Raw genomic sequence first — 22,825 nt, forward strand, 5'->3', positions numbered from 1 at the left:
ACAAGGTACCTACTAAACCCTGCCAAGGAGGAGTCTCCTCCACCCTTTGCCCCTCTGCTATGTGGCAGCAAGGTGACAGGGCTAGGGACATGCTCAAGCATACCACCTGTAAAGGTCTTCTAATTCCCTATCTGGTAAGACACAAAGGTGTGGGGAAACCCCTGGCCAGGGGAGAGTCACAGCAGCAGCACCTTTGGTGGCCAGGGGAGAGCCCAGAGGTGAAGGAACTATGAACACTGAGGCAGCAGGTCTAGGACCCAGGACAGGGTTACCCCTGTTTTTGGGTTGTGTGGGGGGCACAAGCATCTGCTGCTCATCCTCCCTGCCCTGATGGGATGCTCTGTCCCTCCTGCCAGTCTTACCAAGTCCCTGCAATTCAATGCCAAACTTCTGGGGGCTCTGCTGCCAGGGAGCAGCCCTCGGGGAGCCAAGGCTCACCCAGCAGTGCATCGGTGCTGCAGAGGCAGGGCATGAATGGAAATCATTATCATCCCCAGGACCACACACAGGCACGCACACTCCGTGCTCAGCTCACCCCATTATCCCACTGAAAGAGAGCCAGGGCCGGTGGTCTCCGTGGGCCTCACCTCCGTATCGGAGAGGAGGGCAAGCTACAATCTGCTCCCTTTTATGCATATTCAGCATGACCCTGGGAGTGCCGGCAAGCTGCCAGAGAGGCCTGGGAGTGGGTATTTCTCTCCCCAGCCCCCATGTGCCCCCTTTGCCACTTCCCATCTTTGCTGCCCCCGGTTCAGTTCAAATGGAGACGCTGCTGACTAAGCAGAGAGAAATGGGATGACCCCTCGGTGCCAAATCCAGCCTAGCATATGCCTGGATCTGGCACGAGGAGGGATATAAGTGACGGACTGCCTTTTGCAGTGACAACATCCCGAAGGTGTCCCCAGCGAGGCTCTCCTGTGGCTGTCGGCTCGCTGCCACCAGCAGCACCCGCGGGCCGGGGCTCACCCTTCCCGAGGAAGCGGCCGCCCTCCCAGCTCCTCCCCAGAAGCGCCTGCATTTTTGAGGTGGGCGATTTCCTCACTCCTCTGCTCGGGGAATGCTAACAGCCGTGCGGCTTGGAAGGAAGTCACTCCGCCGGAGTGCTTCAGAAGTGCTTTAAAAAAAATTAGCTACCACATCCAACGCCTCCACACCCCTTCTCCCTACAGCCACACGCTTCCCAGAGCGACCAGCAGCGTTTTCCTGCCTTGTGAGAGACTTGTCAGGGCGATGCTCCAGCCCACTGTGGGTTCCTTTCCCATCGTCTTTCCAGGAGGCAGGGCTGCTGAGTGTGATGCTGGGCACAGATGCATGCCTGGAGCTCCAGGTCTCTTGATGCTGAGCCAAGGGGTGGGTGCTTGGTCCCCAAAATAGAATGCACAGGACAAGTGCAGCAGGTGAGGCAGGGCAAGGAGAGCAAACTTCCCACAACACAGATACTGGTGCCTATGGCAGGCCCAGGGTCACCACCCAGCAGACCAGGGGCTGCGGCAGCTTTGCCGAGGTAATTACAGGATTAAGTGAAACAACACGAGACAGGGAGGGAAGGGGGTTATTTGCCAGATTTGATCCCAGGACCTTTGCTGCACCAGAGCAGCCTTCTCTAATTAAAGCAGAGGTGAAGGCGAGCGGGGCTCTGCTGTTGCGAAAATGTGGGCTTAGAGGGCAGGCAGTGACTAAAGCTGAGCAGCCAGCACTGCCTGGGAGGGGAGGCGGAACGCCCCAAGGGATGACAGGGGAATGGTGCTTCCTTCCTGCCAGAGACCTGCACTGCTCCCCCCAATTTTTCTCACCAATACTGCTGACATGGTCCAGCTGGATGGGTTTCTGCTCTGGGCCAGGACAGTGCAGTGCATGGGGTACTCGCATCACCTGAGGAAAGCATGTGGCCCTACTTGGAACTGGCTGAGATAGGAATAACTGGTCCCCACAAGGTGCTGCATCACCCTGTGCACAGGGGTGAGGTCCTGGGTACCAGCGTGGGACAGGGACAGAGCCACGCAACCACATGGGGCATGAACATGCTCCTCATTGCACAGCAGAGCTGTGGAGCAGCAGGCAGATTCCTGGGCAAGGACCAAAGGACCTGACTACTTAAGGGCGTCCAACAACTAAATCCAAAGTGCTTGTATCCTCCCTAAGATGTGGCGTACCCAGTAAAGCCCACCAGCACCTCAGGTGCCATCTGAGCAAGAGGGCACTAGGGGAATGGGATGGGACCCAAAGCAGAAGAGGAATGATGTGCTCAGAGAAGCTGTAACCAGGCAAAAATTATGAAAGCATGTCCCTTAACCAGGATGTACCTGCTACCACACTCTGCACTTTTCCACCTCATTATGGGTCCTTCCTAATGAGGGCATCTGCACTCCCTTGCCACACATGCTGTGGGAGTGACCCCCTGCAGATCTGCCCCAGACCATGAATAAGACCCATCTTGGGGGGCTGGGGGGGGGTCTCTGGGTACCCAGGTCCCTCACCCACCATGCCAATGCCAGCTAGGGGAAGCTTCATTCCCTCACCAACAAGCAGAATGCATCAGGACCAAACTGTGCTTCAGTCACGGATAAATCATTCCATGTGTCTCTGGGACATAAAAACACAACCGAGAAGTATTTAAAGTGAAAGGAAAAACCCCATGCAGCCAAGGTGCTGGTCCAGGCTCGGCTTTCCGGAGGCAGGGAGAGGCTGGAGGGATGTAGTGCAGCTGGTAGTGCTAATCGCCTTCCCAGCCACTAATGGAGCAACCAGTGCCCACTTGGGACATGGCTAATGGCACTGAGGAGATGCCTCACTTTCCTTTACAGACTCTCTCCTCTCTTCTGACATTTAAGCATCAGAAGCTCCTGAGCGCTCACAGACCCACATCCGCAGAGTTGGCCTCTCTGCACAGCCCCTCGGGCTTTCAGCCCCCCGAAGGCACAGCTCACGGGGGCAATTACACGGCAGCGTCTTCCTGCAGCAGGCACTCGGGGTGATAGATCCTGAAACGCACTCTGGCGGGTCGGAGCCAGAATGACACAAGCCATACGATACCCCGGCGGTGCCAGGAGACGTGTACAAATTACACTGCAGGAAAGGATGGGCCAGATTCTGACCTCAGCCCTTTGGCATTGGCCCGAAGTAACTCCATTCACATCAGGCCAAACCAAGACGTAAGCGACTCCATTCAAATTTACACTGGCATACCTGTGGTCAGGATCTGGCCTGGCTTGAATTAGTTGCAGCCTGATGTTACAAAAGGCAGAAACGGAGCCCAAATTTCCAAGGTTATTGAAAACAACCAAAAAATAAAAGAAAAAAAGAATTCCACCATGAAGCAAACAGTCCCCAGGCTACTCAGCCATGTGCATGGAGCTGTCAAAGGTGGGATGCTTGGACACATCCTTGCTCATCAGTTTTGTTAACTCATAAGCCACACTGACCACAGAAAGGAGGGACCAGCACCCAGCATGGGTGCCCTGCTGAGTCCCCCATGCCTTCTCTGCTCACCACTGGTCCTGGGTAGAGGTGGTCCTGCTGCCAGGAGGAGAGACTTCAGCAGGGTATAACCCATATGATGCAGAGCTGAAATCATTTTGCTCCAACACTTGCACCCCCCCAGCCAGTACAAGCTGGAGATCTCCTCCTCATGCTTCCAGTGCAACAGCAGCTCAAGGAGGCATCTGGAGCCCTTGACCTTGCAGGAGCAGCAAGCACTGTCTGGATGCATTTGGACTTAATAATCCTTGTGGATCCCTTCCAACTCGGGGTATTCTATGATTTTATTCTACCCTATTTATTAACCTCTACTACAGCTTGACCAGTTGTTTTACCCAACTCTAATCGCAGCCCAGCTCTCTGAACCCCTTCACCCACTCCTGCAACGGTGCTTGGCTCTGTCAAGTGCTCCCAGCAGCATCCTTCAAGGTGCAGAGGATTTTCCTCCCACTGCTTCCCGCAGATGCATGGAACTCATGCAGTCCAGTCATGCAGTCCCAGTCTAGAAGTCCTCATTGCTTCAACCCCTTTCCACTCCATATGGGAATAAAGTGATCTGGTTTCCATAATGTCCCTCATTGCCTTTTCCCAACATGCCGGGCACAGATGTTGAAAATAGTCTGGATGAATATTTAAAATGGTATTCAGAGATGACAACATTTGGCCGGCTTTGAAAGATCTCTCACATTGGGCAGAGGATGGCTCACGACAACGGGCCGGAAACATGCTGCACTTTGACATCTCTGTTTTTTTTCACCTCTTCTCTGGCTATTGGTACGATATTTCATGCCCCTGGTGTCCCACAGCCTGTTATTACTTGAGTGCCAGCCAAGCCTGCAGCATTTGGAAGAAGCTGTCACGTACGTTTTTAAACATCACGGGGCAAAGAGGAATATGGAAAATCTGTCGCGTTTCCATACCGAGCACGAGTGTCCTGCGCAGGCTCAGGGAGGGGCTCGAAGGGGCACAAAATAATTGCTTCCTTATGGAGCGGGGCCTGACTAACAGGGTGGGGGAACAGGAGGCAGAGGTGCTGCGGACACCCTCGGCACGGCAGGCTGCTTCCCTGCTGAAGGCATCTCAACACGCGCCCCAAGGTCTGCACTGGTGCTCAGCTCCTTCTTCAGGGCTGGGAAACATCTCTTGGATGCACACCTCTGCCAACCAAGGTGGGAGCTCAGTCCTGGCTGATCCAGGCTGAAGGCATCATATTCTGGTGCTCAGGGAACAATGGAAATGCTCCTCAACCTTGACGCCTAGCAGTTTGCGTTTTTGGTGAGCTCCTCATGCTCAGCTGCATCCATAGGCCTGGCTTCTCTTTTCCACAGGCTGCAGACACACCTCAGCTCTTTCCCAACCTGGCATTACACCTGCTCTCTTCTCTGCAGGGACCCACCTTGCCCTCCTCCTACCACACACAGGTGGAGGAGGAAGGGGTGTTGGGATCCCCAAAGCCCACCCTTCTCTTGGCCTGCTGGACCTCCTGTCCCCTCACCAGCCCGCTCCAACCAGGTGAGTAGAGCAGCACAGCAGCTCCCTCTGTTTTGTAAATGAGATACTATAGAAAGAGAGGAAAAAAAGTTGTCCTCCATCTACCCAAACACCTTGGAGGGTGTTTTCAGAGCACAGCTGAAGCCACATCCCCCTGCACCGGTTACAGAGAGCTCCAGCCTCTCCTGGCTCAGAGACAAGCAACAGCAAACCTGGCCAGGGAAGAAGGACCTGTGGCATTTCCAGCCATGTGGGGTTTGCACATCCTGGTCTACGCTCAGTATCATCTCAGCCCAGCTACAGTCCAACAAAAACAGCACAGATGGAGATGGGGATGCTCAGCCCAGCTCACATCCCATACACTCGTGGGGTGAGCTCCCAGAGAGAGGAGCATCCATGCCCAAGTGCTGCCCAGATGAGCAGCAAGCCAGCAGGACCACTGCACTGCCAGAGGAGCTCCTGCCCCTGCCCACGGGGCCTTCCTCACCCACCATGCTTGGCGAGGCAGCAGACTGCCAAGCACCACGTCCCCCATCACCAGTTACTCCTTATCCCAAGAAAGGTATTTCCACCCACCCACTCTCCAGTGGGCTGGGGAAGCTGTGGGTGGGACAGCGTTTTGAGGAAATGAGGGTTCAGCAGCTCCCAGAGAAGAAAGCAAACGCAAACCTACCAAACGCAGCCCAGCCTCCCTTCTCTCCGCACCGCCGCCCGCTCGCGTGTGCCTTGCCCAGGCTGCTCTCACCCCGGCTGTCACCCAGGGCAGGGGGCTGGGGGTGCCGAGGGTCTCACTCAGCTCGGCCCAGCACTGCAGAGCAGCTGAGCCCATCACGCAGGGGCTGTTTCCAGAGGGAACCCACCCTCTGAGCCACCACGGGGCCTCTCCGTGTGCCGGGAAGGGACCGACGATAGCCCCAAGCCTGGGATGGTGGCAAGGGCGATGCTGGCCGCCAAGGTGGCTTTGTGCGGTGGAGCCCTCCCGGGCTGAGAAGGGCCTGCGGCGGGAGCTGCGGGCAGGGGAGCACGTGTGCGCCCCGTGTCCCTCAGCCGGGGCTGGCATCGCAGGCACGGCCTGGCAGCGCTCCCGCCGCTGCCCGCACCGCGCCCGCACCCAGCAGGGCCGGGGCTGCGACACCGCGGGGCTTCGTACAGCGCCGAGCACCCGCACGGCCCCCGCCAGCTCTGCGGGGCGGCCGAGGCGAGCCGGGCCGGTCCGAACCGGGCCAGAGCGCGGAGCGGCCGCGGCCGGAGCTGCCCGGGGCCGGGAGCGGGGCTCGGCAGCGGGCGGGCGGCCCCGCTGCGGGGAGGTCCCGTTCTCGGCAGTGAAAGGATAGAAAGGGAAATAAAGGGAGGGTGAGTGCGGGGGGAGAGGGAGGAATAAAAGGCAATGAGGGAGGGAGCGGTGAGGAGGAGAGCGGGAGCAGGAAGCGCCGAGAAGTTGGGAGCGCAGCTTACCGCGGCCGGGCAGGTAGCGGGGCCGGTCCGGGCGGCAGGTCCGGGAGCGGCGGCGAGAGGAGCCGGGGCCGCGGCGGAGCGGACGGGGGCAGCCCCTTCTCGGGGCTGAAGAAAGGAAAAAAGTAAAGAAAAGGGGGGAAAAAAGCAATAATAACAAAATTTCCAGGGAAGTGTGTGTGTGTGTGTGTGTGAGCAAAATAAGGCGAAATAGTAGAAAGCGGGAGCGCTGCTCCCGGCGGTGCGGGCGGGTCCCAGCGCCGTGCCCGCAGCCGGCCGCGCTCCCACCCGCTCCGCCGTACCGCCCGCGGCTGCTTCGGCTGCGGGAGGGAGGGGGGGAGGCGGCAGGGGAGGGTGAAGAGGAGAGGAAAGGGAAAACAACAACAACAAAAAATAAAACCTTAGGAAAAAAAAAAGAAAAAAGAAAAGAAAAGCAAGAATTGGAGAAACTGAGCCCCCACCGCCGCCTGGAAGCGGAGTAAAAAGGCTCCAATAAATCCCGGGTTGAAAAGAAGGGAAAAGTCACCTCCCCGAGGAAATCAGAAGCAGATTTCGAGCCATTTAATCACATGCAGGGAGGTGTGTGCGTGTGCGCCGCCCGCCGCCGCTGCCAGCCCTGCCTCCGCCCTCCGCCCCGCCGGCAGCCCAGCGGGCAGGGCTGGGCCGGGCGGGGAGCGGGGAGCCCTCCCCGCGGGTGTCCCGGTGGCCGCCCCACCGCCGGGAAGCCCTCCCCGCCGGGCACCACTGCGGGGGTTCCGGTGGCCGCGGTCCCACCTGCCGCCCGGGCGGCCCCGCCGCACCCCGGGAGTTCGCCGAGCCCGCCGCGGGTCCATCCCTGCGGTGTGCGGGGGGCTGCGGGGCGTAGCCCACCGCGCCGAGGGCTCAGCGGCGCCGCAAGGGAGGCAGCCGGTTATCCTCCCTTGGTTTCCCAAAGCAAATGAGGGATTTACCAGGCGGGAGCAGCTCCTCTTATGGAGGAGGCTGGAGTCTCCAATCCATCCCGTAGTGCGGGAGCTTTTCACGCGCTGCTGCACCAGGGCCGCCCTTGGTCTCTGATTTTCGCGGGGGGGGGAAGGAATGGGGCACTTCCGTGCCCAGCACAGCTGCCTCCGGGCTGCCCCAGGGGGGCTGCCCCGCCATCCCCAGGCCACCTGCGAGTGGGGCAGGAAAAAGGTGAAACTAATTTAATCAGTTTGTGTGAGGTGATGGAGGAGAGCAGAAAACCCGGACCTGGATCCCCTCCTTCACTGCGGTCGTGTTCACAGCCCTGCAGCCCTCACATTGTAGATGCTGTGGCAGTGGATGTGAGGACTGAGGACAGCACTGGCGGTGGGGAGAAGGGCAACGTGCCAGCACAGTGTTCACCCGTTATGTTCAAAGCTCCCACCCACCATCACCCTGCTCCCGGAGGACCCTCGTTACCCACATCCTGTTGCTCTGGGGCAGCAGGTTGCAGGAGCAGCTCTCCCAGCCGGCTGGCAGATGCTCGCTGAAGGCGCAGACCCCAGCTGGCCTCCAGCCCCAGGGGAAATGCTGTTTGCTGCTCTCTGCCTTGTTGCACAAAACACATCTCCCCCCTTCTTCAGCAGCAGGGACACAGATAAACAAGGGCAAAGCCATCAGGTGACAGAACAGAGGAGGCCCGGGCCGTGAGCAGGGGAACCTCAAGGCTCTCCAAGTTCAATGCTACAGGTGTCTTGTAGCCCCCCCGTCTCTCTCGGGGACACTTGTGCATTTGAAGAGTCAGATAGCCAGAAAGCATGAGGACAACCATGAATATGAGCTGTGATACTGAGCCAGTCTGGGTGGGCTGCTCCAGGGTGGTGCTGAGCTGGCGGGCTGAGTCACCACAACCGCGGTGCTGCTGTTTTCACACCCATTGGACCCCCTACTTCCCCATCCTGGGACCCAAACATGATGCTAGAGGTGCTGGCCACCATATGGAGAAGTCCTAGGACTGCTGTCCAGAGGTCTCATGACAGTGAAAGCCTAGCTGAGATGGGCACAAGCTATTTCCTGAATCCTCATTTCCACTGTTCCCTCTTTGCAAGATGAAGAGCCTGAGAAAAAGATGTGGATCTGACTTTGGCAAACAGGGGGATGCCATGGACATCAGCAGGGATGGAACACTCACTGAGGTAGGAATCGGACTGCGAGACCCTGCTGGTGTCCCTCAGCATGCCAACATCACCATGAATAGGGCACCCAGTGCTCACTGCCTTCTTGGGCAGGGAGAAGAAGAGGGCAAATCGATTGTGTGGTTTGTCTCCCTTGTGTCTGCAGGAAGCTCTGCCTCTTACAAGCTGCTATTCTGCATCCATTGCCTCATGAAGGCACAGTGTCTGGTGCCAGCCAGGCCTCTCAGTCAATGAAGGATTGCTGAAAGGACACAGACATCCACGAGCTGTTGGAGCAAAAGCACCGGCACCAAGTCAGCTGGGGCAGACACAGAGCACAGAATGGGTTGGAAGGACCTTTAAAGATCATCCAGTCCAACTGCACAGCAGGGATATCTTTCATTAAACCAGATTGCTCAGGCCCCCATTCAACCTGGCCTTGAACACTCCTAGGGATGGGGCAGCCACAGCTTCTCTGGGCAACTTGTGCCAGGGCCTGACCACCCTCACAGCCAAGAATTCCTTCCCGATATCCCATCTCACCCTGCCCTCTGTGAGTAGGAAGCCATTGGCCCTTGTCCTGTCCTTCCAGGCCCTTGTCCAAAGTCCCTCTCTGGCTCTCTTGGAGCCCCTTTAGGCACTGGAAGGGGCTCTAAGATCTCCCTGGAGCCATCTCTCCCCCAGGCTGACACCCCTCCCAGCCCCGCTGACATCAGTACCTCGTCCTCTCAACCCCCCCGGCAACTGCAGCCAGCCCAGCCCTGCAGAGACTCCCTTGGTCGTTGCTTTCTGTCCACAGAGTGGCTCAGACCCTGCACCTGAGACCCCTGAGCCCCAGACCCCACCTGACCCCTCCTGATTCCCCCAAGCCATCCTGGATCCCCAGCTCCCTTGGACCCACCTGAGCCCCCAAGCTCCCGTGGCTCCCCCTGATTCCCCCACACCCCCCCAAGGCACCCCTGGATCTCCAGGCTCCCCAAGCCCCCTGAATCCCCCAAACCCTCCTGGCTCCCCCAGCTTCCCAAGCCCCCCAATCCCCCCGAGCTCCTCAGCTTCCCTGGCTCCCTCAGACCCCTGAGCCTCCCAAGTCCCCTCAACTTCTCCAGGAACTCCTGGACCCCCGAGACCCCCCCTGGCTCCCCAAGTGCCCCGAGTGTCCCCAGCTCCTTCCAGGACCCTCCATTCTCCCATATCCCCCGGCTCCCCTGAGCTTCCCGATACCCCGAGGCTCCCCCGAGCCCCTCTGTCTCCCCCCAATCACCCCAGGTCCCTCTGGCACCCCGATCCCCCCGGGTCCCCCCGATCCCCCCAGTCCCCCCGATCCCCCCAGTCCCCTCGATCCCCCCGGTCCCCTCGATCCCCTCCGATCCCCCCGATCTCCCCTCTTTCCCCGGTCCCCCCGATCCCCCCTTTCCCCGATCCCCCCGATCCCCCCTTTCCCCGGTCCCCCCGATCTCCCCTCTTTCCCCGGTCCCCCCGGTCCCCCCGATCCCCTCTTTCCAGATCCCACATGATCGCCATCTCTACCCGGTCCCACGGTCCCACTCTTCCCCGGGTACCCCCGATTCCGTCTTTCCGATCCCACGATAACTCGTGCAACGGGAAAAATAGGGCCAAAAGAGAGAAAACGGGAAAAAAGTAGACGACAAGCTGGAAACCAATCGTGCCCGCAGCTCCACTGGTTAAAAAGATACAGAAATGATGGAAAAGATAACCCGGGTAACACACTCTATCCACGGTCCCAACGATCCACCTCTCTACACTTAGAGGAACCCGGTCCCACCGATCTCCTCTCTCCCCGGTTCCCCCACGATCTCCCCTATGGACCAGAGCACAGCGCGTCACCTCTGTCAGCAGATCCCTATTCCCCTCTTTCCCGGATCCCCTCTCTTCCCTCTCTCCCCGGTCCCCTCGGTGGTCGGTGCGCGGCGCTCGCGCGCCCCCTGCCGGCCCCGTCGGGTACCGGGGGAGCGGCCCCGTCCCCTCCTCGGGTCCCCCCGCGCCTGTCCCGGGGCAGGGCAGGACACCGGCGGTGGGCGCAGGAGGCCACGCACCGCAAGGCCGGGCCGCTTGGCGGGTGAGCCCGACTGTAACCAGCGCCCGGCTGGAGAACGTGTCACAGCGGGCAGCGCCAGCCCCATCCCACCGGGTCGGCATGGCTCCGAGGGCTGGAGGCTCATGTTTCCAAGCGAGCAGGGAAGACACCCTATTTACTGCTCCCCCACGTCCTTCTTTGACCTCCTCACTGGAGGAGGAAGAGGTTTGCTGCCAGACGGAGGACTCTTTGGCTAGTCCCTCAGGCCCCTCTTCCTGTGCAGTGGCAGAGGAGGGTCTCATTTCAGCCACTGGGTCATCTTCAGCGTGATTCCATAATTCTCATGTTTCCCTTCTTTCTGTGCCATTTACTCTTCTGAGGGTACCTCATCTGCCTCCCTTTCCAGACTCCCAGTCTCCTGGCAGACATATCTTCCTTCCCACCCTGTGTTCAGAGTCTGTCCCCACACCCAGTTTCTTCTGGAGTGCAGGTCACAGCAGCTGTCCCCAGGACCCGAACCATGACCTTACCAGGGTGTGCAGAGAGGCACAGACACCCTCCTCATGGGGTATGCTTTGTCCCAGGTATCCTGCCATGTTCCATCACACCAGCGGCTCGGGGCTCTCCAGAGCCTCAGCAGCTCTTGGGGTCTGCCCACTCCACCCTGACCCTCCTGCTCACCACCAGCCTTCCTGCAGGCCCAGCGCACCTATGGTGCATTTGAGTCCTTCCTCTCACTCTGCACAGCTGGAGAACAGAGACCTGGGCTGCCTGCCCAGCCTGGGGTCCAGGTGCTGGCAGCACTCAAGGTTTGAGCACTGTGGGGGTATGGGGACAACCCAAATGGGCCTTCCCTGGGGACCAGCAACACTGCTCTGGGCCATAACAGCTCTTCTTTGCCACCCAGGAAGGTCGATGGGGGCAGGTCACTGTGGGGATTTCAGGTCTGGGTACCCCTATGAATCTGTGTAAAATCAGCACAACATTGCCATGGGCAGAAACACACTATTGCCTCCCCCTCCCAGGGGAAAGCTGAGCATCTGGGGCTCGAGTCTCATTTATACATGAACCATTTCACCACTGACATAAATACCCATTTCCAGGCAGACACAAGAGTCAGACCTTGGTGGAGTTATGGATTGTTGGTTGAAAGGTACGCTGTGAGTGTGGCTTGGGGAAAAGGAACATAGTGACCATCTCTGACATTTCCAGCATATAACACGACTGCAGAGTGATGTTACATGGATTTGTGCCCTACCCTGCCCCTGCTCACCCCAGCATTAACATTACACAGGTCAGGCATGGTGCTGGAGCTTTAGTTAACAGCCCAAGGCCAAGCTGGGGCAGCCCAAGGCACTGCAGTGCCCCAGTAAGGTGGAGCCAGGGGAAAGCTGGAGAGATATTGAACCTGCAACAGTCTGTGTTGAGGCCGTGTCCTGGTGCCCTTGTCCTTCCCAGCCTTGGACTGGGGGCGTGCTATGGAAAGGTGGTGCAGAGGCTAGGAACGATGTGCGACACTGCCCTCAAACACCCTCTCTGCCCCCAGGAAGTTGCAGCTCCGCAGGCACTCCAGGTCCTGCTCTTCCAGCATATCTCCAGCTCTGTGTTATCCCCCTGTGGCTGCTCTCAGCCCATGACAAAGGGGCTTGCACGTCCCTGCTTACAGTGAAGAAATCCCTGGACAATGCTGAATACAATGAACATGTCCCAGGTCCCCACACCCAGCAAGTTAGTGGGGTCAGGAGTCGATTTTGTTTCTCTTTCTTTCTCACATCGGTTTCCTGAGCTGCAAGACCTCAGTTCGGCCCTTTCCAGCCACGCTTGGTTCATCTTTAACTACTCCCGTTCCCGCATCCCTGCCGTGACTGTGTGTGCACTGCTCAAGAATGTCACCCCTACACCTTACAGTCCTGTCTGCATCCCCCTGCTCTGCAGTGACCGCTACGGCACCGGTGTGTCCCTTCCCCACGGCAGGCAAAGGGACACGAGTGCCCCAGGGACGCAGCCACGGGATCCTCCAGCCCCCGTGGGGAGCAGCGGGAGCGATCCCGGCCCGAGCCCGACCTGCTGGCCGCGAGGTGGAGCCGTTCCCCCGCAGCTGCGATCCCGACCCCGCGGCCCCGGAGCGGCCCCGGCTCTTCGGGCTTGGCCGGGGAGAGGTTCCGGCAGCCGGGAGCGGGTGGATCGGTACAGCGGACTCGCGATAAGCCGGTCCCAGGGGGCACTGACAACTGAGTGTGTGTTCCCGTCGACAGGAGGATGCTGTGCCTGTCCCGTTCCCGTTAGTGGAAGGATGTTGTGCTTGTCCCATTTCCATTAGTGGGAGGATGCTTTTTCCACAGATGAGAGGATGAGTGCGCGTGTCCTGTTTCCACAGGTGGGAGGGTACTGTGTGTGTCCCATTTCCATCAGTGGAAGGATGCTGTGTGTGTCCTGTTTCCATCCGTGGGAGGATGCTGTTTCCATAGGTAGGAGCGTACTGTGTGTGTGCCATTTCCATGAGTGGGAGGATGCTGTACATATCCCATTTCCACAGGTGGGAGGATGCTGCGCCTGTCCCATTTCCACAGGCGGGAGGAAGCTGTGTGTGTCTTGCACTTCTTGTGTGACTGCAGGAGCCTCAGCTGCTCCCAGGGCAACTGGACCTCTCAAGGAAACACAGCCACCTGCCAGCAGCATCTGGATTATATGGATGTGGAGTGAGGGTTTCTCCTGCCTGAAGTCAGAAGAAAACCTCAGCTTTAGCACAAGGAGTGCTTTTAATAAACCTCATCAAGTATCTCAGCAGCTTTAGGCGCTGGGGAGCCTGCTCCTGTCTGCTCTCCATTCCCTGCTCCAATCCTTGCGCTTGCTGCATGGATCTGAAGGAGCTGGGTGATATCCTTGCACACTGGGGGAACATGAGCCGTGCTGGTTGGGGGTAACACCTCGTCTGCAGCATTGGAGGAGTGGGTGTCCACTGCAGAACGTGGCTGCCGATGTTGTAGTGGGAGCACAGCGTGGTCCCGGTGCCGCAGGGGTGTTCCCAGACAGACACCAAGGGAAGAGGCCTGTAAACTTGCCTGGCAGATGGAGGCTGTCCTGTGTGAACTGGGAGCAGCTCGCTAGGCTGGCTCTGTGGGTTGGCTTGTGTCTTGTTTGCTCCAAACCAATTCAGCCTTAGTGTTTGGGTAGATTTGGGCTGGGATTCCAGAGAGCCTCAGCAGATCAAGCCATGCCTCTGCTGCTCGGTTGGGTATGGCATAGGGGGCCCTTGTTTTGCTCCCAGCCTGCTCCTGGGACCGCAAGTCACAGCACAGAGACACCAGCCCAGGTCTCCAAGGCAGCAAGGCCTGATGCTGCTCAAACTGCCTCAAGCAGCTCCTGTGGCTCCAGAGCCTGCTCAGTTGCAAGCAGCAGCAGCTACTGTGATATAAACAAATCCCTATTTTTTGAAGTGTTGGTGGGATTTAAGTGCCTGCTTCCTTGCCCTCTTCGGGAGTGCTGGCACATGGCAGGCCTGTAGGGATGAAGGCAATTCATAGTCCCAAACCTGCCAGAGCTCAAGGAGTGTTTGGACAATGCTCTCAGGCACAGGGTGGGATTGTTGGGGTGTCCTGTGCAGGGCCAGGAGTTGGGCTGGATGATCCTTGGGGGTTCCCTCCAGGTCAGGAGATTCTGTGATTCTATGAATTCCCGTGAGGCAGAAGTGTGAGCACCTGGTCAAATGCATGTGGCCACACTTCTCCAGTCCTCCAGACTGTCAGGGGAGGTCTTCCCTCCACTGCTCTGCTGACAGTCCAGGGCTGAGCTCCCACTGGGGGAGGAGCCCACGAGGTCCCTTGGTGTGGCTGTGTCACACTGAGCTGGTAGCACTGCTGAATCAACTACAGGTCTTTGTCTGAAGGTGTCCTGAAAATCAATCTGTCTGGAAGGTGATGGGGATACCTGGCTGGCAGCCACAGGGATGGCCAAGGGTAGCGGGGATATGAAGGGAAGAACTGGGACAAAGGCCTGGGAAGGGGAAACCAGGGTGAAGAGTGAGAGAAGGAAAGCAAGAGAGGGAGAAGAAAGATGGGAGGGAAGGGAAGGGGAAGAAGCTCATAGGAAAGCAGAGCGTGAAGAGGGAGAGAAGAAAGACGGGTTGGGGGGAAGAGAAACACTAAGAGTTTTGTAACAACTTAAATTCATTCCAGACAATGTCCAAGGATCCCTGGCAGCACGGGTTGAAACTAACCCTGCCTTTGATTTTATGAGTTCATTATATGTTGTTTGGGACAGTGATTCACGCATCTTGGCTGCTTCACATTTTCCCTTGTGTCACAAATGAAGAGGGGACCACGAGATGGATTCTTTGGGTGGAAAATATTCCCTCAATTGTTAGGTAGACGTCTCTATGCCATGCAGAGATCCCAGGAGAGTGGTCTCCTGGACTGCCCCAGAACACACAACCTCTGTGCCTCTGTGCTCCCTCTTAAAGAGAAAGCACTGGGAATGGCCAGGCAGAGGGAAGTGAGAAGCCTGGTGGTGGCCACGTGTGTTCTGCACCCACCCTTCACTGTGGGATGGACCAGAGGATGGACACCTGGGAGAGCTCAGACTCATGTGGGGAGGACATGCAGCCACCAAGGATGGTCCTGTGAGAGCCCATCTGTCTGGATGGTGAGGGAGTGTGACCCCAAGGTCACAGTCCCAGCCTTGGGGACCCCACGAGGGTCACACTGCAGCACCTCCGTTCCCATCCCAAGAACATCACTGCACTTACAGGTTATTGCTGCTCAAAGGTGTGAGGCACTGGATGAACTCCAGGGAAAACCATTCAGGAAAGAGTTGGTGGCTTCTAGACCATTTTGGTTGGGAATATTCACAACCTGTTCAGAAAAATAACAAAACATGCCCAAGCCAACATCAAAGTTTGCATTGGAACTTATTGAAAACACCAATGACTTGGCTGGGTATTGTTACTATTTTTAGCTTCATGTGTCATTTCAGGTTTTCCAGTGAGAGGAAAAAAAACCTCACTGATTTTTAAAACATGTTGTTGGTAGAGAAAATACAGGCCTCCGAAACTGGACACGAAAAGCTTTTTGCCTGGCATTTTCTGGTTTTGATTTATAATTTCTCTTCCAAACCCAGACAAAGTTCAGTAAAATGTTACATTTTGACCAGAAAGTCATTTTTCAGTGTGGTCAGTTCTAGCCTGAGCCCTGGGAAATGGCAGTGCTTCCAACCTGGAGAGCCACGACCAGCCTGCAGAGTTTCCCACGCTGGTGTGCCTTACACTGACAGCGTGGAAGTGCCTCGAAGATCCATAAACTCCTTCTTGGGGCATGGAAGGTTTTGCAGAGGCCTGAATTAGCTTGAAAGGAGAGCTGAGGCTTCCTTACAAGCTTGTGCCGGTGCCAGATGAGCTTCATGTGGTCTCCCAGGCAGAACCACCATGCAGAAGCCCATCCTGAGGTGGGCTGTGAGGATGAGAAGCACTGAAGTGGGGTGGTAAGGGAGGACTGACAGCCCATCCCTGCGACCCTCGAGACTCCCTGCTCTGAATGCATCCCAGAGACCCGCTTACCCCACGCTCCCTCCTTCCCTCAGGCCTGGGCTCAGGCGCTGCTAGTCCTGCGGGGAGTCTGTTCTGAGGATAAAGCACAGTCTTTATTCTGCTGGGATTGCAGGCCACCATCTTTCCCCAGCACAAGCTTCACTTCAGGAAAATGAGGGGGGGGGTTTTTGTTTGTTTTTGTTTGAATGTTGTTGTTTTTAAAGAGAATTCTTAGGAAAAACACTCGCTGAGATGGATCAGCTCATTTTCAAAGTTGTCCTGAGGCAAGAGGCAGAGGGTGTGGGCTGCGATACACACCCACATCTGTACAATGAGGAAGGCAACAGCGCAGAGCAAAAACAATTGCATGAAAAGCTTTCCAACAACAAAGTTTGCAAACCCACAGAGCCCAGGCTATTTCTTGTGGTCGGTGGGTAAGAGTTCCCAGATAATGCAGCCTGACAATGGAACAATGGGGGCCGAAAGACGTGGCTCATGATTAGGAGTTATATAACAGCGGCTGACATTTATTAATAACACTTGTGTTGGGCTTCATTTTCTTAGTTAGCACTTTTCAGGTTCAGAGCACTTTACAGCCCCTGGCTATTCCATATTTGATGCTCGACATGAGGTGGCTCAGAGGAAATGTTGGCCTGTGGTAGTAGGAACAACTTTCACGTCTACTTCTCTTGCAGACCTTAAACAGGAGAAGGGAAAATGGGCTTCCACTGACTATTTGGGACCTCTCCCATACTCCACAGTCACAGGGTGGAGTACAAGACCACAAAGGAACATCATTTGGGAAAACAGGGTTTTCCTAGGATGAGTTACTGAAACTTAATGTTTTCTAAGTGCTCCTTATCCTGGAGAATGAGCAAAATTGGGACTTTCACTGGGATGCAGGAACCTGGTTGGGTGTGATCCCAAATGGGAACTAGCCCTGGAGGAGCAGTCCACAGCCAGCCTGCAGTGGTGGCATCTGCCTCTTGGCACAGCTTTGGGAGCAGGAGTGAGACATCCCACTGGAACAAAAGACAATCACGATGTCTGCCTACCACGTCCTCGGGACGTGCCGATGGGAGCAGGGAGCATGGCTGCTCTTAGAGGACCCACTCGGTGCAGTCTGGGCTGGGCTGGAGGCTTTCTTTCCCCGTCTCACATGAGACCTTGATGCAGAGCAGGAGTCATTCCGTCCTGCTCAGGGGATGAGCGGTCCAGTCTGAACAGGTTGTCTCCTTCTGGTCTGGGTAGGCTATTTATTGCTTCTCTGACTGTTGCTCATGGTATGTGCTGACCACTCAGCCTGCTTGTGAAAAACAAGAGAATTCCCGTCCAAGCACCAGTGCCAAGCAGGCAGCGACGGTTTTCTTGAGCAGGCCTGAGAACCTCTCCTCAGCCCTGGGAGGCAGATGTCTCAAAAGCAACTCAGACCTGGGAAAGCTGTGGCCCGGGATGAGGCTTTGGACTCAAACACCCAAAGAGCTCATCAGATGGTCCCCTGTCTGCTCCAAAAGCAGAACTAGCCCAGGCAGGAGCGAAACCTGCCCGTGTGCGTGGAGGTGAAAGCAAAGGGCCTCGTGGCCCCACAGCTCTACTCCTAACCAGGAGGCATGGGGGACTTTCAGATTCCCATAGGAGAACCTTGCAATGAGGAGGCAGGGTTTGCAGCTACAAGGGATGGGACTTGGTGCCTTTTTCCACCGGTTCTAGAGGTGCATGTGCTCCAGTGATCAGTCCTGAGACGTGGAAATTCACACTTCCAGCTGTTCCTCTCATAGGAAAGGCCTGGAGATGCTACACAAAGCCAAGGGCAAAGAGCCACCCTAGGGACAGCCCTATGGCAAGTGCTGGAGAGGTGCCCACACAGCCTCAGCTGACTGAAGGCACGGGGCTCTGATACTGAAGAGTGATTCCCAGAGCCCATTGAGCAGTAGCCAAGCTGATGCATCCTGTAAGGAAGAAATCTCCTTTGTTGGTAAGATCTAAATCATACACATCTGTCCAGATGTGTCTACCTGCACAGGAGAGATCTTGAGATACTGCTTTTTTGCCACCTGGTGCCTCAGAGGCACTGGCAGCACCAGGAGCACTTCTTGCAGCTGTGAACCACTGTCCCACACGGGGAAAAACCTCCCACTCCCTCAGCTAATGCTGTCTGGTGGTGAGCAGATTGCACTCCAAATGCCAGAAGCACCGTGCAGGGGCTCTGCTCGCTGGCAAACACCTGCCAGTCAATGGTTTATCAGCTCTTCTTCCTTAAAAGTGCTTGGGATGTCACCCCCACAGTGCAGTCCCTGCACATCTTCCCAGCCCTTTGCTGCCTGCAGTGAGACAGAGAGAGCAGGACACTGGCGGCTCAGCATCTGCTGTGATGCAGCCAAGCACAGGCAGGGCTGGTACCAGGAGTCACTGGTGACACATGGGGACCACAGAGGGTGGGCCAGGGTTGCCCTCAGGTCTCTGGCTGAAGAATGTATTGCTGGTGGTGTCAGGGGAAGCCAGGGTGTCTCCTGAGTTTCATCTCTCACCGTGGATCTGCCTCAGGCTTGGGAGAGTCAGTCCTTGGGGCTTCTTCCTGCCCCTCTGTGCCTTCCTGTACAGTTGGGATGGATGGCAAGCAGGCTGGGTCAGGGGGACCACACAGCATGACCATGTCATGGTGATATGGCTACTAAGAGAGGAACAGTGTCCCTGAGCCTCACCCTGGGACATCTGGCCCAGGACAGCAGTGCATATGGGATCCAGCTGCCCGTGCCTGACTGCAGGTGCGGCAGGATGAGGTGAGACTGGCTGGATGAGACAAGCAGCCACAGGAGATGATGAGAGTAATTTCAGACCTTTTAAATCAAGACTTAGATGTGCCCTTTGCTGCTGAGATTGAAATCAGGACCCTCCCAGCTTCAAAGACAGTGGGCATAAAAGGTCAGATTTTTTTTCCCATACCTCCAAGCTCAGAGCTGCAGCCAGAACTGCCTAACAGCACACTATTTCCAGGCAGGAAAATCCTTTTTGTTATGCTTTGAACAGAAAAGGCTTAATTATAAACTATCTTCTTTGCGGGAGAAATACATACTGACCTAGGCAAGTTGATGAGGAATAAAACATTCTCCTCACACTTACTGGGAAAGGATCACATCCATCATCTGGCTTAAAAGGAATTTTTGGTTCTTTCTTGGAACCCTAATCTGAATGCACAGAGTCTGTGGATTCAAACTGGATCAAAAGGCTCTGATACTGTTGGAACGAAATTTCTGAAATGCCCCATCATGACTTTTTTTCCTATAATTTAATTTGATAGGAAATTGTATGGACAGACAAATAATGTGGTTTCAAGGTAAGTTTGGTCTAAAAAAGTTTCCTGCCAATGGCAAATCCAGTTCCTGGGGCTGTTCCTTTCTGGCATTTGTCTCCACACCCATCTTCAGTGCCTTCCCACCTCCAGATGAGCTGCATTTAACAGTATGGCACTGGCTTAATGCCATCTGGAGCCACAACTGCTCTCTCTGGATCCCAGTGGCAACTACTCAATGGCTTGTCTTCTGGTATTTCTCTATCTGCTCTGCTTTGCTTGAGGTTTTACCCTGTTGGAGGTTGGGGGCTTTTTTGGACTTGTCCTTCTGAGCATGGCCAGCACCGCAGAGATCGCATTTAAAAGGGGAGAAGGGACTCCATGTTCTCTGAATCCATGGCCTGGGGCTTCCCTGGCCACACTCCAACAGCTCTCAGGGCACAGCAGAACCAGCCTTTTCCCTTGGAGCTCAGTGTCATGGAAGAGGAAAGGAAGAGCAAGGCAGTGATGATTGGAATGGCAAGTCTGCGAGGTTTGTTAATAGGAATTAGTGCCACATTTACTAGTGCACTCCTTTATGCCCCGGATTAAGTCCTCACATCCCATGTTTTACCAGGTTTGCACAGAGCCCACGAACAAGAGCTCTTATTCCCTCGTGTAGACATCCACAGACATCTCCTGTCCACACTACACAGGGGTGGAGGTTTGCAAATGGTCTTTCCTAGGCAAATGTGCTACATAGTCCTTGCCAGCACTTTTTGATGAAAAATGGCATAAAAATACAAAATTTTGATGAAGAACAGAGGGGAAAAAACCTGACTGAATTTTCACAATTCCTTTCCTGACTCCTGGCTTGCTACAGAGTTGATCGAATGTTTCTAAATTCAGCCATGCTTTAAAAATTTTTGACCAAAAAACACAAGGATTTTTTTAGAAAAACATTTCTCATTTTTTCCCTTCTGGTTTGGCCATGTGTTTGACTCACTGAGAGGAGACTCCAGTTGATTTTTCTGACTAGAACCACACTTTAAAGAGCACAGCCATTCCCTTAATTGGGGCTGATAAATCTTGCGGGCACAGATGAAGATAAATCACATTTTGAGCCCAGAGTACAAATTCTCAGGGTTTAAACATTTGTGTGGTATTTGTTAAGCAATTTGAAGGCTTATTGAAGTAACTGAGCTGGACAACAGGGCTGGACCTGGCCCAGAACAACAACTGTGTACAGACACTCGGCGTGCAGGGAACAGGGATAGAGGGGCCTGAATGAATCCCACTTCACTCAGAGCATTCATGGAGGATGTCTCCTTTCTTCTATGCAGGGTATCTTTGGTTGTGCTTCTTCCACTGCTCCCTTCGGGAGGATAGAGGGATGCTTAGTCAGCCCCCATGGGAAGCCTTTATATTCCAGGCATGCTAAAGCTCCTCATGAAGAACAAATTTGCTTCAGCCTGGAGGAAAGTTGAGGAGGACTGTGGCTTCTTGGGACTGTTTGCTGCTGCAGCATCCAGAGGAAAAGGAGGCTCCTGCCACACTGGGGTGGCCCAAATGGGACCCCAGGGTCAGCAGTGGCTGCTGAGAAGCTAGAATTCCCAGAGAGCTGTTGCGTGTCCAACACGTCCCATCCCACCTGAGCTCAAAGCTTTGGCACTGCGGTCCTTGGCTACTCCACAGGACAGCACAGCTCCCTCAGATGGACCTGCTCCTCTCCAGCACCATCACACCGTGATTCCTCCAGGGCTTTTGGCAGAGACTCCGGCACGTCCTCACTGAAGGCAGCTCCCCTCGGGCACAGTGGGGACCACGCCGGCTGCTCCACGTGCCCTGAGGCTCCGGGCCCTGGGACAGGAGATGGGAGCGTGGAGGCCACGAGGTACTGGGACCCCTCGATGCTCTGAGCCCTGTGCTGGGAGCTGGAGCCCTGCGAGGCCACGACCCCGGTTGGGGTCCGGCGGCGGGACCCGCCTGTGCCCGAACGGACCGCCAGGTGGCGCTGCCGCCCCGGGTAACGGCGTGGGATCCCCGGGATGGGACAACGGGGATGGGATAACGGAGATGGGATAACGGGGATGGGATCATAGGGGTGGGATAAAGGGGATGGGATCATAGGGATGGGATCATAGGGGTGGGATAACGGGGATGGGATAACGGGGATGGGATAACGGGGATGGGATCATAGGGGTGGGATAACGGGGATGGGATAACGGGGATGGGATAACGGGGATGGGATCATAGGGGTGGGATAAAGGGGATGGGATCATAGGGATGGGATCATGGGGATGGGATAACGGGGATGGGATAACGGGGATGGGATAGCGGGGATGGGATAACAGGGATGGGATAAGAGGGATGGGATCATAGGGATGGGATAACGGGGATGGGATAACGGGGATGGGATCATAGGGGTGGGATAACGGGGATGGGATCATAGGGATGGGATAATGGGGATGGGATCATAGGGATGGGATCATAGGGATGGGATAAAGGGGATGGGATAACAGGGATGGGATCATAGGGATGGGATCATGGGGATGGGATCATGGGGATGGGATAATGGGGATGGGATCCCCGGGATGGGATCATAGGGATGGGATAACGGGGATGGGATAACAGGGATGGGATAAGAGGGATGGGATAACAGGGATGGGATAACAGGGATGGGATAACGGGGATGGGATCATAGGGATGGGATCATAGGGATGGGATAACGGGGATGGGATAACAGGGGTGGGATCATAGGGATGGGATCATGGGGATAGGATCATGAGGATGGGATAATGGGGATGGGATCCCCGGGATGGGACCATGGGGATGGGATAATGGAGATGGGGTCATAGGGATGGGATCATAGGGATGGGATAATGGGAATGGGATCATAGGGATGGGATAATGGGGATGGGATCATAGAAATGGGATCCCTGCGATGGGATCATAGGGATGGGATAACAAGGATGGGATCATAGGGGTGGGATCATAAGGATGGGGTAACGGGGATGGGATAATGGGGATGGGATCATAGGGATGAGATCCCCGGGATGGGATCATAGGGATGGGATAATGGGGATGAGATCATAGGAATGGGATCCCCGGGATGGGATCATAGGGATGGGATAATGAGGATGGGATCATAGGGATGGAATCACCAGGATGGGATCTTAGGGACAGGATAACAGGGATGGGATTATAGGGATGGGATCATCGGAATGGGATAATGGGGATGGAAAAATGGGGATGAGATCATAGGGACGGCATAATGGGAATGGGATCATAAGGATGGGATAGCGGGGATGGGATCATAGGGACAGGATAACGAGGATGGGATCACTGGGATGGGATCATAGGGATGGGATAACAGGGATGGGACAACAGGAATGGAATCACAGGGATGGGATAACCGGGGTGGGATCATGGGGATGGGATAATGTGGATGGGATCATAGGGAT

At 55.9% G+C, this 22,825-nt stretch overlaps 1 protein-coding gene across 1 annotated transcript in view; it reads right to left on the reverse strand.

The window, feature by feature from the left end:
• NTN3 (netrin 3) overlaps positions 1–7,071 on the reverse strand; it is a 32,905-nt gene extending 25,834 nt beyond the window's left edge. The window contains exon 1 of the mRNA XM_027737973.2: positions 6,424–7,071. The gene's annotated coding sequence lies outside the window, so the exon portion shown is untranslated. The remainder of the gene's footprint in view (positions 1–6,423) is intronic.
• Positions 7,072–22,825: the final 15,754 nt, after the last annotated feature.

This window comes from Pipra filicauda, unplaced genomic scaffold, assembly GCF_003945595.2.
Source record: "Pipra filicauda isolate LSUMZ 115617 unplaced genomic scaffold, ASM394559v2 scaffold472_size498715_pilon, whole genome shotgun sequence".
NCBI classification, from domain to species: domain Eukaryota; kingdom Metazoa; phylum Chordata; class Aves; order Passeriformes; family Pipridae; genus Pipra; species Pipra filicauda.